Source organism: Palaemon carinicauda, chromosome 25, assembly GCF_036898095.1.
Source record: "Palaemon carinicauda isolate YSFRI2023 chromosome 25, ASM3689809v2, whole genome shotgun sequence".
Classification (NCBI taxonomy): Eukaryota; Metazoa; Arthropoda; class Malacostraca; order Decapoda; family Palaemonidae; genus Palaemon; species Palaemon carinicauda.
The window spans coordinates 17,834,921-17,851,385 of NC_090749.1; positions in this window are offsets into that span (position 1 = coordinate 17,834,921).

The window sequence follows — 16,465 nt, forward strand, 5'->3', positions numbered from 1 at the left end:
GTTACGGTGTGAAAGTGTCCTTATTTTGTGCCATTCTCTAAACCTTACCAATAAATTTCAAACCTTCTTCAAACACTCAATTGTGAAATATAAAGAGGAATGTCATGCAGTGTTTATGAAACGACCTAAAATGAGCTGGCGTCGAGAGTGAACTCCAAATAAGTAGTACCAATCCCTCCCCTTAAGGAAGGGGGAAAGATCCTCCCTCCCTTACTCCCTCCTACCACTCCCTCCATTCCCTCCCTTTCTCCCAAAGTGCTTCCTTGAAGGCTTAAATCTACGCAGATGTTTTTCTCTCCCAACCAGTCAAAATAAAATAACAGAGAAATTAACGAATTGTGTTTTTCATTCACTTAGGGTCTCTTCTGGTGAGAGAGAGAGAGAGAGAGAGAGAGAGAGAGAGAGAGAGAGATTGGGAGTGGGTTTTCTTTCGCCAAATTATGCGGCTTTGCTTTTTCTTCTTCTTCTTCTTCTTCTTGGGATTTTGACGTCGAAGATTTTTTTTCTTAAGGGGGGCTGGTGGGGCAGATTTTTAGTCCAAAGTCTTTTCTTTTACTAATACAGTACACTCTACAAATCACTCCTCCCTTTTGCTGTCCAGCCTCTTTGACTTTCACTTCATAGTGCAACACCTTCTTTGGGTTTCTCCTCCAGTTGCAACTTGGGTCTGAATGGCCTCATAGGACCCAGCGTCAGTCTGCATAGCCCATATCCAATACTATAGAAGAAGTATTATTGATTCAATTTGAAAGGTAAGAATAAAATAAGAATAAATACATAACTATTATCAAGGTTTGTTTAGGAATTGATTGAGGAAAATTATCACTTGAATTAAGTGGAAGGTTTATCTGAGGCGTCTTTCTTTCTCACGTGTTTTCAACTATGATAACATACACGGAATGGGCGTTTTGTTATATAGATTTGAATCATTCGAAACAATTATGGATGTCTGAATAAAATTATTTTTTGGATTAAGACTGGAAGTGTTATTGTGCACGTGTAAGGAATTCTTGAATATCCTTCTATTTCACTTATAATTGGAAACAGAACAAAATCTCTTTTCTTTCAGCTGTGTGTATGTATGTGTGTATGTGTGTGTGTGTAAAGACCGAAAAAAGTTTATGATCATACTAGTGTTTCCCTTAACGTATTTTGAAATATAGGATTTATCTCCTGTGGATCAAGCATATATCTTCGTTGTGATTCCGAGGATGGCTAAAGACTAGAAAAATATTACATTTTTTTTCCCAAATGCAACAGAAGATGTTACCGACTTCAACGTTAAATCAAAGGTCACCATAATTTTTAAAACGGTTAAAAGGTTTAGTCTCATGAGAACAATTTAAAAGAGACGCTCCAACGTAAGTTGCAAAGTTGGGTGTGGTCAAACCAGGTCACGACCCTTCTTTGAATTTCCATTCAAAAGCATCTGCCTCTTTCCCAAAACGTAACAGAAGAGACACAGAGAAATTAATCGTATTCATTTTAGCTGTCCTTTGTTGGGCTTCGAGAAATTGTCACGTATTTCTTTTAGTTAGTTGAGGACGGTTTTCAATTGTGTCCCCTGGTTGCATTCTGTTGGCACCTTTGGTCATCATAAAATGTTTCTTCCTGCTTCAAAACAAGGACACATAACACACACACTCACAGAGAGAGAGAGAGAGAGAGAGAGAGAGAGAGAGAGAGAGAGAGACCGGCGATCTTCTTCGAAAGCTTATATCTGGATAGGCGTTTTCTTCAAGGCGAGAAAGAGAGTTTTATGAAAGACTAATCTCGACATATAAAGGAAATTCTTCTCTCCCTTAAGGGAAATTTTCAGTTTAACAGCAAAGAATGACCTTTTCATTCTCATATCAATTGCAAGACGGGTAAAAACAATTGGTTGGAGTATGGCAGGGAATAAGCTATTGTATAATCGATAAACAATAAGTCCAATAAGAATTTCTTCACCAGTATAATTCAGATAAATGCAAAAAAAAAAAAAAAAAAAAAATAAAAAAAAAAATAAAATAAAATTATAATCCGTCTTATTTTACAGGTTCGTAAAACCCCTACAAATAAAAATGTTTTCCATGAAACGTAAAAGTAGCAACAAAAAGAACAAATAAGTTTATCCTTAATCTCCTTCTCTCCTTGTCAGTCTTTTCTTCTAAACCAACTCAAAGGGAAATGTTTAGTTCAAGTCTTCCAATTTATCTATTAGTGAAGGAAGATGGAACTATGAACGTCTTGGGCTTTGATACAACGTAATTTCAAGATAGTTTTAAACGACGATTCATAATCACAAGAAGCTTTTGCCCTTTGAAACCTTTAGTTTGTATAAAATATCTAAACAAATTATTAAAAAAAAAAAAACATGAATGATTTAAGGAGACTAAGCTTAAATATTATATAATGAAATTTTCCTTCTAAAATCAAAGGTCAAATCCACATTTCTATATTCAATATGGAAGGATTATCGTGGCCGACTGACTGATCTTTTACGACTACAGTTGTCCGGGAAATGGTCTACGTATGTTTTAGCAAATAGGATATAAGAAAGGACGCAGGTTTTATTTATAGTAATTACTATATTTTTTCTTTTTTTTTTTTCGTTGGGGAGCGGGTATGTTGTTACCTCATTTTATGTTGGTTCTATGTAGGCTCATGCATCTTCTATAACTACAATCTCTTCTGATCAAACTAATATCTAAGTTTCTTGATCACGTGAATGGAATAAAAAGTCTGCCATATTACCAGATCACATCACCTTTCATCTTATTAGAATTAAATGATGTTGTGTGTAGAACAATTATTCATTACATTCGAAATAGATATAATATATATTATGTCTTTTTGAGTGGACATTCTGATAGATACTGGAAAATCATCATCACTCATCTGATATTTTCATCTGATTTATTCATTATTGATAATAAAGGATCAAACAAGAGCCTCATTTGAAGAAATAGATGATTCAAATGCAAATATCTATAATAGATCATCGTCAAATATTCATCTACAAATATTGAATTTCTTGATTCATGATTCACACTCTAATTATCCAAACCTTTGATGTATAAATTCTTTTTATATTTTCTCTGAAGTTAAATTATCTCTCGTGTCAATTAATTAAAAATGCTTTCAGTTTCAAATCATGTATTTTAAAAGCATTTTGATCTCGACATACTTTTATTGATATTGGAGAATTAGCATTATCTCTTTTTATTCAGTATTTCGTAAATAACTCGTAAATGAAGCAAAGAGACTTTTGGGTAACCTTTATTTCGATATAATTTTTCTTATTTGGGGATTTTTTTTTTTTACTATTTCAGAAATCCTCTCTTATGTTGGGAAGGGGTGGCTATAGAAAGCATCAGGTATCCGTTTCTTGTCCATCCTACTTGTACGGAGAGTGAGATTGCGAACCACATTGCCTTACTCCATTGTCATCATTTCCCCAATCAAATGAATTCATCTTCAGAGGTTATTTATATTTATCTCTGTCATCAATATAATATTTTTTATGGAATTTCCAAATGGGATTTGACCACATGATAACTATTTGCTTTTCCTTCTTTTGTGTGCGATCCGACGAAAATCTCTCACCATCGCCAATCCGCCTTGGCCAGTGCGGTGATGAAAACTGGCCAAATCCTATCCATGGATTGACATATATGAGGCCTTTGTCCTACAGTGGACTATAAACGACACCATTTGTTGCTATTGTGGTAACCAAAAGAAACAGGAACCGTAACCAGAGAGGGATCCAATGTAGTAAGATCTGACCAATCAAAGGTCCCAATAATTCTTAGTGGTGGTATCTCAACGGGTGGCAGGTGCCTTGGCCAACTTATTAAATATATGATTTATAAAACTGGATTCCCTTTAAAGCAATAATTAATTTTGCTTAAGTCTTTTTAAAGATGAAACAAAGTAGGTATCGGTCATTATTCACGATAATAGAATCTTTATTTTCTTTTGATACACTTTTCTAACAAAAAGATAAAAGAACAGAACCAGGGAATATAGCAACGAGTAAATAGGAATAGTTGTTTTTAGAAAGTACTAGATGTAATGAGATGTATGCCCCCCCCCCCACCCCCCACCACCATTCCCTATCCCTCTCTCAAGAGAGGGGGCGGTAATGCTGAACCTACTTACCATCACGATATTTGTCTGGCATCATCAGTTTTGAAATATGCTTTGAATTATAAAAGGAAACAATAAAACGCTCTTGAAAGAGTTCCAGTAATTAACTCCATGAATCATCGAGTGTATAATAAGAGTAATTACTTCGTTTTAAATTCGATCCCTCAAGTAAAGGTCAATGAAATTCATGAGGAAAGACGAACCCATGAGACGCTTTTTGATGGAAAAAGCAATTGCTTTTTACAGATGCTTCTGTGGGTGTGAAAAGGTTTCTTGGACATTAATTAACATATAATTATGATGTTTCTCCTTTTTAGTGAAATGACAAAGATCTCAGAAATCTCTGTCCTGAATTGATGATTTTACTCAATCTCAACATAAAAGGAAAACATTTTAACAAAACTGAAAAATTTAGCCTTTGAAAGTGTCCTCCTATATATCGCACCAATCCGAGAAATTGTCACATAATTTTGTATATCAGAGAGAAAATGTGTTTTCTTAGATTCCCTGACAGGAGACATTCATCACTTAGAAGGATCAAACGACCCACAATAAACTTGAAAGAAGAAGAATGTTAAAAATTTGCCAAAAATCTGAACCTATTCGTTGTTACTTTTGATCGTTGTGCTTCGTCTTTGGGGCGTTTTCTGTTTGTTGTCAATTTGTTTATTATTCCAAAGAAAATTCGGGTTTTGGTAAGTTTTTCTAGGACACAAGTCATCGTGAGTATGTGCGTGTGTATGTGCGTGTGTGTGTTAAGCTTATGAAGTGAAGATATATGTTGCAATACCATTGATTACATGTAATAACGAATCCAATATTCTGTAGATCAAAATGAATAAAGATATCTTGGAACTTTTCTTTCAAAATAAAATGTTTCTAAATCAAAATTCGTTTGATTCGTAGGGAAAAGGAGAGTTGACATAAACTTCTTTTCAAAAAGATTCTTTGGAAAGGAAGGCTGATGGGATGGGCAATGGTGTAAACTCTTCTGAACAGCTTTTAAAAAGATGAAGAAATAAAGATTGTGAAGTAAAGACAGTAATTGAGCTTAAACCATAACGATATGAAAGGCTTCAATCAAAGAAGATTTTGAAAACAATCTGTATCATGAAGAACTTCAAAATGAGTAAAAATTATTATAATAATAAAAAGGTATATATATTAATTGATATAGATAAAACACTTGAAAAGTTTTGGATAATTTGAAATTGAGTTGCATAGATCAGAATCATGTGTGACTTTTACAAGGGTATTCTGCGTTGAAATAAATTTCCATTGAACCTAAGTGTCAGATGAAGCCCTTTTAGAAATGCATAAATGTCATTGATAAACTGGATGAAAGATGCGGGAATGAATATTCTATATGTATCGTTCTAATATTACTAGGATGTCTGATGTTCAAAGAAGGTCCTATGAATGTTTACTTATGTAAATTTAATCGACATAATGATATAAAGAATATAATGAATAAGAAACGAAAGTAGTATATTCTTATAACTTTGTACAGCCTCTTTTTATTCAGTGAATCCTTTCTTTGAAAGTGGTATCAATTGAAATGGAAAAGATTGAGCAAATTTTACAAACGCTGAAAACATCATAATATAATTTTTCACTCTTCCCAGAGGGAAACGTAATCAAAATATTGCCTAACAACATCAATAAAACTATTCACCATATCAACATCCCTAGTGACAGTAGAATCGCTTCTCAAAACAGTAATATCAACAGAGATAAACATCACATCAAATAAAGAACCCTGTTTTCCTTCTTTTTATCGTTGCTTGATATAATCCTATCTCTTGAGAGAGAGAGAGAGAGAGAGAGAGGAGAGAGAGAGCTACTAAATGTTTCACTGTCTCGTATTCGAGTCCCTTTTCACTATAGTGTAAAAACTTTACATCTGAAATAATTATTAAAGCTCTTCCACAACATTAAAAATCTTGGCGTCGTCGTCGTACTGAGTTGTTCCCTTGACATTTTTATCATGAAACTTGTCCCTCATAATTCAGGAAGAGCCTGTTGATTGCATGTTTACTGCATGTTTATTGCATGTTTATTGCATGTTTACTGCATGTTTATTGAATGTTTATTGCATGTTTATTGAATGATTATTGCATGTTTATTGAATGATTATTGCAAGTTTACTGTGCTTACAGGACGTGATGAGTTATAGACGTTTGGCTGTAATGTTGAAAGTTAGAACGAGATTAATGGGCTGGAACATCGTTGCTTTGGGTTCTTATGCTTTTCAGATTTTGATAACATGACGTAAATAAAGACAACATAAGACCAAAGGAATAAGGAAGGACCTTTTCCGGTTGAGGGAAACCGATGTATCTTTGGTGTGAAGTTATCTGAAGCATAACTTAATTAGATGGAGTATCGTATGAAAGTTTTGAGAAAGATATGCATATTGCAAACAGAGGAGAGAGAGAGAGAGAGAGAGAGAGAGAGAGAGAGAGAGAGAGAGAGAGAGAGAGAGAGAGAGAGACTTTGTGCAGCTGCACCGTCAATATTAGATCGACAACTGATCACATACTAGAGATCCGACAACTAACTCAGTTGCTAAACATTTGTTATACAGTCACCCCCCCTCTCTCTCTCTCTCTCTCTCTCTCTCTCTCTCTCTCTCTCTCTCTCTCACAGTCTCACATTCAAATGAAGAGTTCAAAGTTACAAAGCCGATAAAAGAACAAGAGAAAGAAAGAAAAAATAACAGAAGTAGCATCAACTCAACCAACACCTGTCAACTCTTGCCGAACATAAATTCCTTTTCAGCTCCTCCATCCATCTGTCTATCTAAACCAACTGAGAAATCAGGAACAAAATCTTTCAGAATCTCATCATTTCTCATCTTTCTTCTTCCAAATTTCCGTTTCTGTTTCATTCATCTCTGGGATAATTATTGTCCTTTGAATGATATTGCTCGGAAGGTGTTTCCCTTTTGTAAAGAGACAGGTTATAAGTACAACTAATTATTATCTTGAAATATATCTAAAGCAAAGAGTGAAAGAAGCGTTTCTGGGGAAAGTCTAAGTAAAAGGGAATGTGATCCAACAAAAAGAAATTCAGGAAGGCAAAAGTTTTTTCTTTTTTATAGGTAAAAGAAAAGTCTCATGGAAGGAAGAAGTTTGATGGGGGAGGAAACTTATTTGTGAATTTATTCGCTTCCACAAAAAAAAGTGGACTTTTTTCCTTTCTATATTAACGAACCAGCCAAGGGTGACGGCCATGAAGGAAAAACGTGTTTGACCATCTCTGACTTTGATATGAATCTCTCTCTCTCTCTCTCTCTCTCTCTCTCTCTCTCTCTCTCTCTCTCTCTCTCTCTCTGTCATGGCAGAGTCAAATAGTACGCCACTGAATTTATAATGTGCCCCGATGCAAGTATTGGTGCCTCCCTGCAGCCAGGTATGATGTAAAATTATAGTCATCCCTTGTAATGAACTTGAGTCAGTATTTCAACCCGTGCTTGGCAAGAAAGATTTTGTACATATATATACCTTCATATTCAACATACCAAGATAGAGGAGACATTTTAGGACATAGCCACATTATACGAGAGGCCATGTCCCCAAATAACACGATGATGCAACATTGCTTCAATGGATATACAACTTTTAAGGTCTGCCACGGTTGAAATTTTATAGTTTGGTACATTTTCAGTAACAAAACGAACAGCAATTATAATCACGTTAGATATTATACTAACAACAGCAATTATAATTAAGCAAACAACAATAACAGTAGTGTTCCTGATATATTTACTCTCTAACTAAGATTCGGATTCTTAAATGAAATGGTTTTAAAAAGAAATAATCAAACTGATCCTTTTCAGCTATGATTGTAAAACTTTATATCTTTAATTTCACCATTACTGAGAAACTTTCCAAATCGGCCAAAACACAAAAGTAAATTATAAGAGCATGAGTTGGCAGGGACACTTTTCGAAAAAGAGTTGAAGCTGTTCAAGACTAACGACAATGATAAAAAATAATTAACAGTTTTTTAACTGGTCTTGCATGGAAAGTACATACATACATACAGAGAGAGAGAGAGAGAGAGAGAGAGAGAGAGAGAGAGAGAGAGAGAGAGAGAGAGAGAGAGAGAGAGAGAGAGAGAGAGAGAGAGAGAATCTTTCCTTTCTTCTCATAGAGAAGATATAGACAATAAAAGATCGATGCCTTTAAGGTTTGGTATTTCATACATAAGTGATGTAACTCAAGTTATTCTTATCATTATTATCCGTAGGTCTTCTCAGGTGAAGATACGAAACTTTTCTCCTTCCAAAACTCGTATCTCTAACTTTGCTTCACAAAACTCAACTAACTTCGGCCACTTTCCCATCAGATCAGTAACGAGGAGTTCTATAAACTTGAGACATTCTCAATATTTGTCAACATAACATAGGAATAAGTCTCCAGTGACTAACTTTTGTTTCATTAGAAGAAAAACTCAGAGAGAGAGAGAGAGAGAGAGAGAGAGAGAGAGAGAGAGAGAGAGAGAGAGAGAGAGAGAGAGAGAGAGAGAGAGAGTTAGTTTCTTACCCTACATAATATAATAGTTCACATGTTTTTATTCAGTGGAAACAAGTTAGTAATTTCCTTGGCTTTTTAAAACGGTAATTTTGGATACATTTGCCATCGTTACAGTCTCTCTCTCTCTCTCTCTCTCTCTCTCTCTCTCTCTCTCTCTCTCTCTCTCTCTCTCTCTCTCTCTCTCTCTCAACCAGGTTTGATTTAATATTTGATATTTAATCCAACCTAAAATCCCCAGATGGAGATCTTGAACTTTATTTCAATTTCATGTAACCTGTGATGAAGATTACGACCCAATTGGAATTGTTCCCAGATGGAATCTCTCTCTCTCTCTCTCTCTCTCTCTCTCTCTCTCTCTCTCTCTCTCTCTCTCTCTCTCTCTCTCTCTCTCTCTATATATAAAAGAAGAAGAAAAATCTATACCTCCGTCTCCTCAGATGATGACAGAAAAAGGAAAACTCAATCAAGATGATTCCAATGGAAGAGATTTTTACGATGTCCATCGAGATTTTTAGAGCCAGTGAGAAATCCCCCTTCAGTGGTCTTCCTATCCTGTGTCCAGATATCCAAATGGCTTCGAATAACTGCAGAGATGTTCAGAGATAATCTTTTAAAAGAGTTCATGCAAGTGATTGGGAAGAAGTCTCTGCAGAAGGAGAGGAGGATGGGAAGAGCTGTTTGGGACACGAAACGATATTTTATTAGTGTATATGCTGAGCATTTTTGTTCTAAGGTGGACTTTTTGTTCTCGTAGAAACTAGTTTCAACTGGAACATGTACAGAGAAGCCAAAAATTGACTCAAGTATTTTGAACTACACGAAGGGTTCAAGTCTAATGTCAAGTTTTGTTTCGATTCAGAAGTACAGGTTTTCTATTCCAGGAAATAATTATTTCGAATCTGAAAACTATTTTTATCTCACTATTTGAAATATAAATACATATGTATGTATGTAAGTGCATATGCACGCTCATAACTATAAATATAAATTTATATGTTAAAAGAGGGAGAAAGAGTTTAGAACCTTATCTATGAACGCAACAGTGAATGCATCTGTCAACATCCTTTGCTCCTGGCGAAGAGATGACCTTGCACAATGTGACTCCTATTAGAAAAGAAGCAATATCTTCCTCATATCTTGAATAGACAAAAAATTTCAACTTTCAATATCACATCTGACCAGATGATCCTTCCATCACATCTGACCTCAGACAAAGAGGGGAAAAAAAAATCAAGGAGCCATTTTGAGTCTTTTCACATCAGATGCTGTTGTGACTGTGGAAGCTCCCTTCACTTGACCATCCTGCTGTCATGGGTGTGGGGCTTGCAACCCTATTCCCAGAATCCTTGTACGAATATTAAGACCAGGTGGAAGGTGATATATGATAAGTTTAAGTGAAACTCCCAACAGAATATTCAAGATTTTGATGCGGACGACATTAACCTGAAAATGAAATCGGAGATTCTGTGAGTGCGTAAAACAGTAAAGATCTTCCATTTCAGTTGAAATCAGTTGAACAATAATTACCATCATTTCAAGTAGAAAAAGAATGTCATAGAAATTCCTGTAAAAACTGTTTAAATATAAGAAAAAACATCCATTTATTCCACCACATATCCATAGCAAGTAGGTCTTATGTAATGGGAACAAATTTCATGAAATGAACATCACTATAGATTAAGAATCAATTATAAGAATTTGCTTTCCAATTCCATTCCATTTCCTCCTTCATCCACTCTGGCTCTTTCACAAAGACTTCCTTATGGCGATGAGTTGTTAGACAATTGAAATGAAGTTGTTAAACTATTTATGTAATACAGAATATTAAATGTGTTGCGCTGAAAGAAGCAGTGCAGGAGACATCGTCCTCAAAAGCATACCAGACAAGGAAAAAACAAAAGACAAAATAACTTGTTTTGTTGAAGGTTGTCCCTCTGAAAACTGTTGTTTGCATTGGAGGCTCTTAAGAATGATCATTGTCAATATTAACATGAGATAGTAAAAGTAAAATCGAGGTGAAGCGATCAATGTTTGTCCTAACAAAATGTGCTGTCTTTTCTCTGCATTTTTTGCTCAATGGATTTTGCTATCTATTTTTGGCTTTCCCAAACACAAGAGTAGAGTGCAGAAAGTAGAGATATCTACTAATTCTACTTTTTAGAGAGAATAGCGTCTCTCTCTCTCTCTCTCTCTCTCTCTCTCTCTCTCCTCTCTCTCTCCTCTCTCTCTCTCTCTCTGTTGTTCAAACCCTTTCTGAAATCTCCCTTTAATAATTATGTATATATATATATATATATATATATATATATATATATATATATATATATATATATATATATATATATATAACATATTTATATATATATATATATATATATATATATATATATATATATATATATATATATATATATATATATATATATATATATATATACAGTCCTCATGTGGCACTGGTGACTAATTGTGTTTTCAAGAATATCCTTTAGACTAAACAACTCAGAGGGCCTGTTATAAAGTCTTGAGTATATTAATTTGCTAAGTGGAATTGACACTGAAGGGTTTTATGCCTGAAGTTTCCTCTCTCTCTCTCTCTCTCTCTCTCTCTCTCTCTCTCTCTCTCTCTCTCTCTCTCTCTCTCTCTCTCTCCTCTCTCTCTCTCTCTCTCAACAAAGCATAAAAATAAAATGTGTGGTAAAATATCCTTGAGAAAGAATAATTTTTAAAGAGTGAAAAAAGTGATTTACACATATTCAAAATCAAATGTAAATTTAATTATTATTATTATTTTTTTTTTTTTTTTTTTTTGAATATGATACATTTCAATTACTATTGCTGGACACCGAAAGCCGTTGGAACCTATTTTTCTATTGACATCTGCGAGAACAACTGACTCATGGCCTAAAATATATCTGCAAAGGGTTTTACTTTTCAGGGCGATGTCTAACATTGGTTTTGCCAAACAAGATTTCAGAGCTCACCTGAAACCGATCGTGTTGAGGCCGTAGGTTTAATTGCATTCCTGTGCAAACTGCCACAGACTTGCAAAACGACCAATTTTTTAATTTCATTCAATGAAAATTCAGGATTTGATATACAGGGAGAGTCTTTTTGCCTGCGATAGACTAAGATATAATATAACCTTACGTGCAAATGCTAAAATACCTCAAACCCTATTTTATTTTGTCGGAAACTTTAATAAGGAAGATTGAGTCTCTCATTACTTTGCTTATTGTCAGACACATCAGCCAAAAGGGTTGCCTTTTCCTTTGGACAGTGAGTGTCAGAGCCATCTGGTGTAAGTAAAGGAGAAACTGTTAAGTCTATACCAAAGAGTGCAGATGCAAACCCATAACTTATGTACCCGGGTTGTACCAGATAGGGTTTCATTCATGGTTAATTTTAAATTGTATTCCTTCTCAGTTGAAGAATCAACTCACTGAGTAACAGCTTATATCCGAGTTAAGTTATTTAAAGTCAATATGATCATTTACCCTTCGAAAGGTGATAGGCCTCCTGCTTCTCCAAATGAGGTCGTCTACAATCATCAGTGAACCATAGTTTTTCTTTTACTTGGTAATTAAGCAAATGAGAAGGGATACGCTTATCAAACATATTGACCAGATTCTCATTAAAAAGATTAACAGATTAACGAACTTGACCCTTTTTTTACAATTGTGACCAATTCAAGCGCAAAAGTTGACTCAAAATGCGATTCTAGTCTACTTGACATTTGATGCATATTTACTTGAGATTTTATTTACAATCTTACAAGAGTTTGACACACCAGGGACAGGACGCTCAGTCTTGATTACCAACGAAGGCGAGGTATGATCAGACATCCCAACTGGGGAACCAGCCTTCCTTGTTACGACACCAGGGGAGTCAATGTGTACGAAATGCAAGCAATTACCAGACTTGTGAGTTGTCCAAAGGACTTAAGTCATGGCGATTAGTAGAATAAATAGAATGCAATTACTCCCTAAGGTGAGCATTGAAATCATCTAACATGTACATAAGATTCCTTTCTATCATCATAGATAAGAAGGGGTAATCCTTTAGTCAACCCTGCAAAGATGGTCCCAATTAAGAAATCTCTACAAAAGGTTTTTTTTTAATTAAGATAGATTGGTGTAGTGAACTTTCGAGTCATGTTTTACCTTTATCAGTTTATCAAGAAGAAATAACCTTGGTATTGACTGTTCTAGATTTATTTTAATCTTGTAAACAGATCTCACGAAGAGGTCTGATAAGAATATCAAAGTTAGGAGTGTATTGAATCAAAGGTTAAGATTGGCATTTCTACTTCACCAAAGCGCTGACTTATAGTCTGCCTTTACTCAATGTATTCTCAACAACAGATCCTTAATATTATCAATTCATATTCCATTATAATTTCTTTCCTTATTATTTATTACATACATTTATGATATTATTAATTCATGCAAATCGATCGTTCAAATTTGAGATCTCAATTATCCATTGAATGATGACTAGGATCAGACAACGATAATCTCTCTTTATAGTTTGCATGTCTAATAATGTCTTTAACCTCCCACAGCCACACACAAACACACACACACACACACACACACACACACACACCCTTTCCAATGGCATAATCAAATAATGATTTGATGGAAGGAGTAAAATGGCAAATGCATGAAAGAAAAGTTATTTATATTCCACAACAATGCTGGTTTTTAGCGACAATGTCGCTCGTGTCTAGGATAAATATCCCAAAATAGACTTCACATCTCTCATTGCATTTTGTGAGAGAAGAAAAATTTCCTTTTAACTTTTCGTGGAAGCGGAAATCCGAAAGGAAAGTAATATCAAACAATAAATATTACATCAACGTTCGTCTCCTCCCCTACATTGCGTTCTCCTTCGGGAGGTGAGCAAGAGGACCAATTACAATGAAAAGGTAATGAAGCAAAAGATAAGATTAGGAAGGGAAGTGAAGGGGGGAGAAAAGTGGTAAAGAAATCAAATGAAATACACTGTAAATGATCAAAAAAAAAAAAAAAAAAATGATTTCGTTGTTGTAGGAATGACAAAAGGAAAGGGCCTTGATTTGGGGTTGAAATCTTAACCCGCGTGTAAATAGAAGTTAAAATGTATTACAATTATTTCGAGCTAACACTTTCTAGAGATTTTTCACTTGAATAGATAATCATCTAGAATAACCGATGAACACAATTATATGACACCTGCATTTCGTCATTGATCAAATTCCTTTATAGTCTAAAAAATAAAAGATATAAATATCCCTTAATTTTTAGTCACCAATAGAATGACTTGAGGCTTCCAACTCAAATGAAGCAACACTGGACGTCTGGGATTTCTTGAATTGAAATAATTATACATCAATGGAAACACTGGATTGTAGGAATAAATATGTGGGCACATTTCACAGTATTTTATGTAGGGACAAATATGCATTATATGATTATATCTAACATACTTTACCTATTTATAACTTTGTAAATTACATTAAGGAATAGTATGAAAAGATTAATTCCTCTATGGAACTTCAGTAATATCAAGTATTCACGTCAAATAAGTATCTGAAATAAGTGGGATCATATCTACCCCATTTCATTATAATTTTGGTTGATATAATTATGATAGAAATCAAGATTTACGTCTTGGTTATTCTAAAAGCTTCAGTCTTGATTTCCATTAAAGTAGATAGGTTTCTAAAGCATGAATCACAGATTCTACTATAGGGAATGTCTGAAAGAGTTGAATGGTATGAAAAGATTTTCTGGCGGGGATAAAAACTTTATTCATAACATTAGTTGCGACAAAGAGCCAGCCGAGAAGGCGAGTTAAAACAAACATATATAAGATTATGAAGCGACAGAATTCGAAATGGCAACACTTCAGAATAGTTTCTTTTAACCAGAATGAAATACGGAAATCGGTTATTGCAAATTTTGTAATCAGGAGTCGGTTAAGCAAAGGAAAACGGAAGAAAAGAAGAGATAAATGGGACGCTGAATAAAGGAAAGAAATTTTTGATAAATTAGGTTATTGGATGTTCATAAGCAAGCAAAGTGGGTGAATTAATCTCTTGCACCATCGTTAATCTCTGCAGGATGTAATAAACTTTGCACTGATGTCTAGACTTGATTATGCAAGAACCGAAACTCCACAACACAAGAGACAAAAATAGAATCTATCTTAGTAATGGGGAAGAGAGAATTTGGTGTTTGCATTTCCTGATGATTTTACATCGGGTGAAATGACTCTAAGTGTAAAGAAGAAAAAGTTTAAGAGTTTGTTGTTAAATGAAATAAGAGACGCGGGTGTAATTATCAGAATATTTGCCAGGGAGAGTCTCTGTAATTCTCTAAGGGGAAAATAACAGCATCTTTTTTAAAGTGCAAACAACTGCCTTCCCTCATTTCTTAGCTACCACCCTAGTTGGAAAAGTAGGATGCTGTAATACCAGGAGCTCCAACAGGGACAATAGCCCAGTGAGGAAAAGAAACAAGGAAAAAAATATTTTTTAAGAAGAGTAACAACATTAAAATAAATATTTCCTAAATAAATCATGAAAGCTTTACCAAAACAGAAGGAAGAGAAATAAGATAGAATATTGTGCCCGATTGTACCCTCAAGCAAGATAACTCTAAAACAAGACAGTGGAAGACCATGGTACTGAGGCTATAGCACTACCCGAGACTGGAGAACAATGGTTTGATTTTGGAGTGTCCTTCTCCTAGAAGAGCTGCTTACCATAGCTAAAGAGTCTCTTCTACCCTTTCTAAGAGGAAAATAGCCACTGAATGACTACAGAGGAGTAGAATGAAAACTAACAAGAATTATATCGGAGATAAAGGTGACTCGAGCGAAAACGAACAAAGAAAGGTTATTTTGTCAAGGGATTAACTTATATTCCCCAGAAATGAGTTTCATAAAGAAATGAAGTAAAACATATATAATCTTTATATTGAATCTTTCTCTCAAAATTCGTTCTCTTCCCGAATCTCATGTGACCCTGACTACGGTGAATAAGATTTATGTGATAAATCAGATGCAGTTCCTTTGCAGTTATTCTTCTTATCATTTGGTTCTGGGACCTTCAAGGATGACATCTCATCTCGAGACTTCTCACAGGAAAAGATGTTGAAGATAGTAAGTAGACTGGATGCCTCTTGAGTGTTCCACTTCTCCCAGGTAGATAAATGACGTCTATTTTCAAGAGTCTTTAAGTAACGATGTCATTATCTGGAAGAAAAATAAATTTTAATGACTTAGAAAGAAATACGAATGAAATATTTGGCAATGCAATGATATGATATAAATGATTTCTGAATATATCATTATCATAATAAAAACATCAATCAAAAAAGATAAAAACAATCCTTCAGAAGGAACCAAAGCCTAAGCCTTTTATTGTTATCATAACGAACAAAATAACACAATAGCTCACACTTTCAAAAGCATTTACTGGGTAGTAATAAAATGTAGGCCTACAGTTTTGTACCATTACAAATAGCTACGAACATAACTAGGCCTATATATATATATATATATATATATATATATATATATATATATATATATATATACGAATTTAATTCGTTCCTCAGCCTAAAAACCCAAAATAAATCCTTAATAAATGGCTTCACATAATTACACATAACAATAACAAAACTGCATAATATAGAAGAAAAGATTATTATAAGAAAATAATAAATAAAAAATGTTTCATTGCCACTCTACCTTAGAGACAGGCCAATGCAGGTGTAGGATTTGCTACGCCAGGAGGAGATGGACGA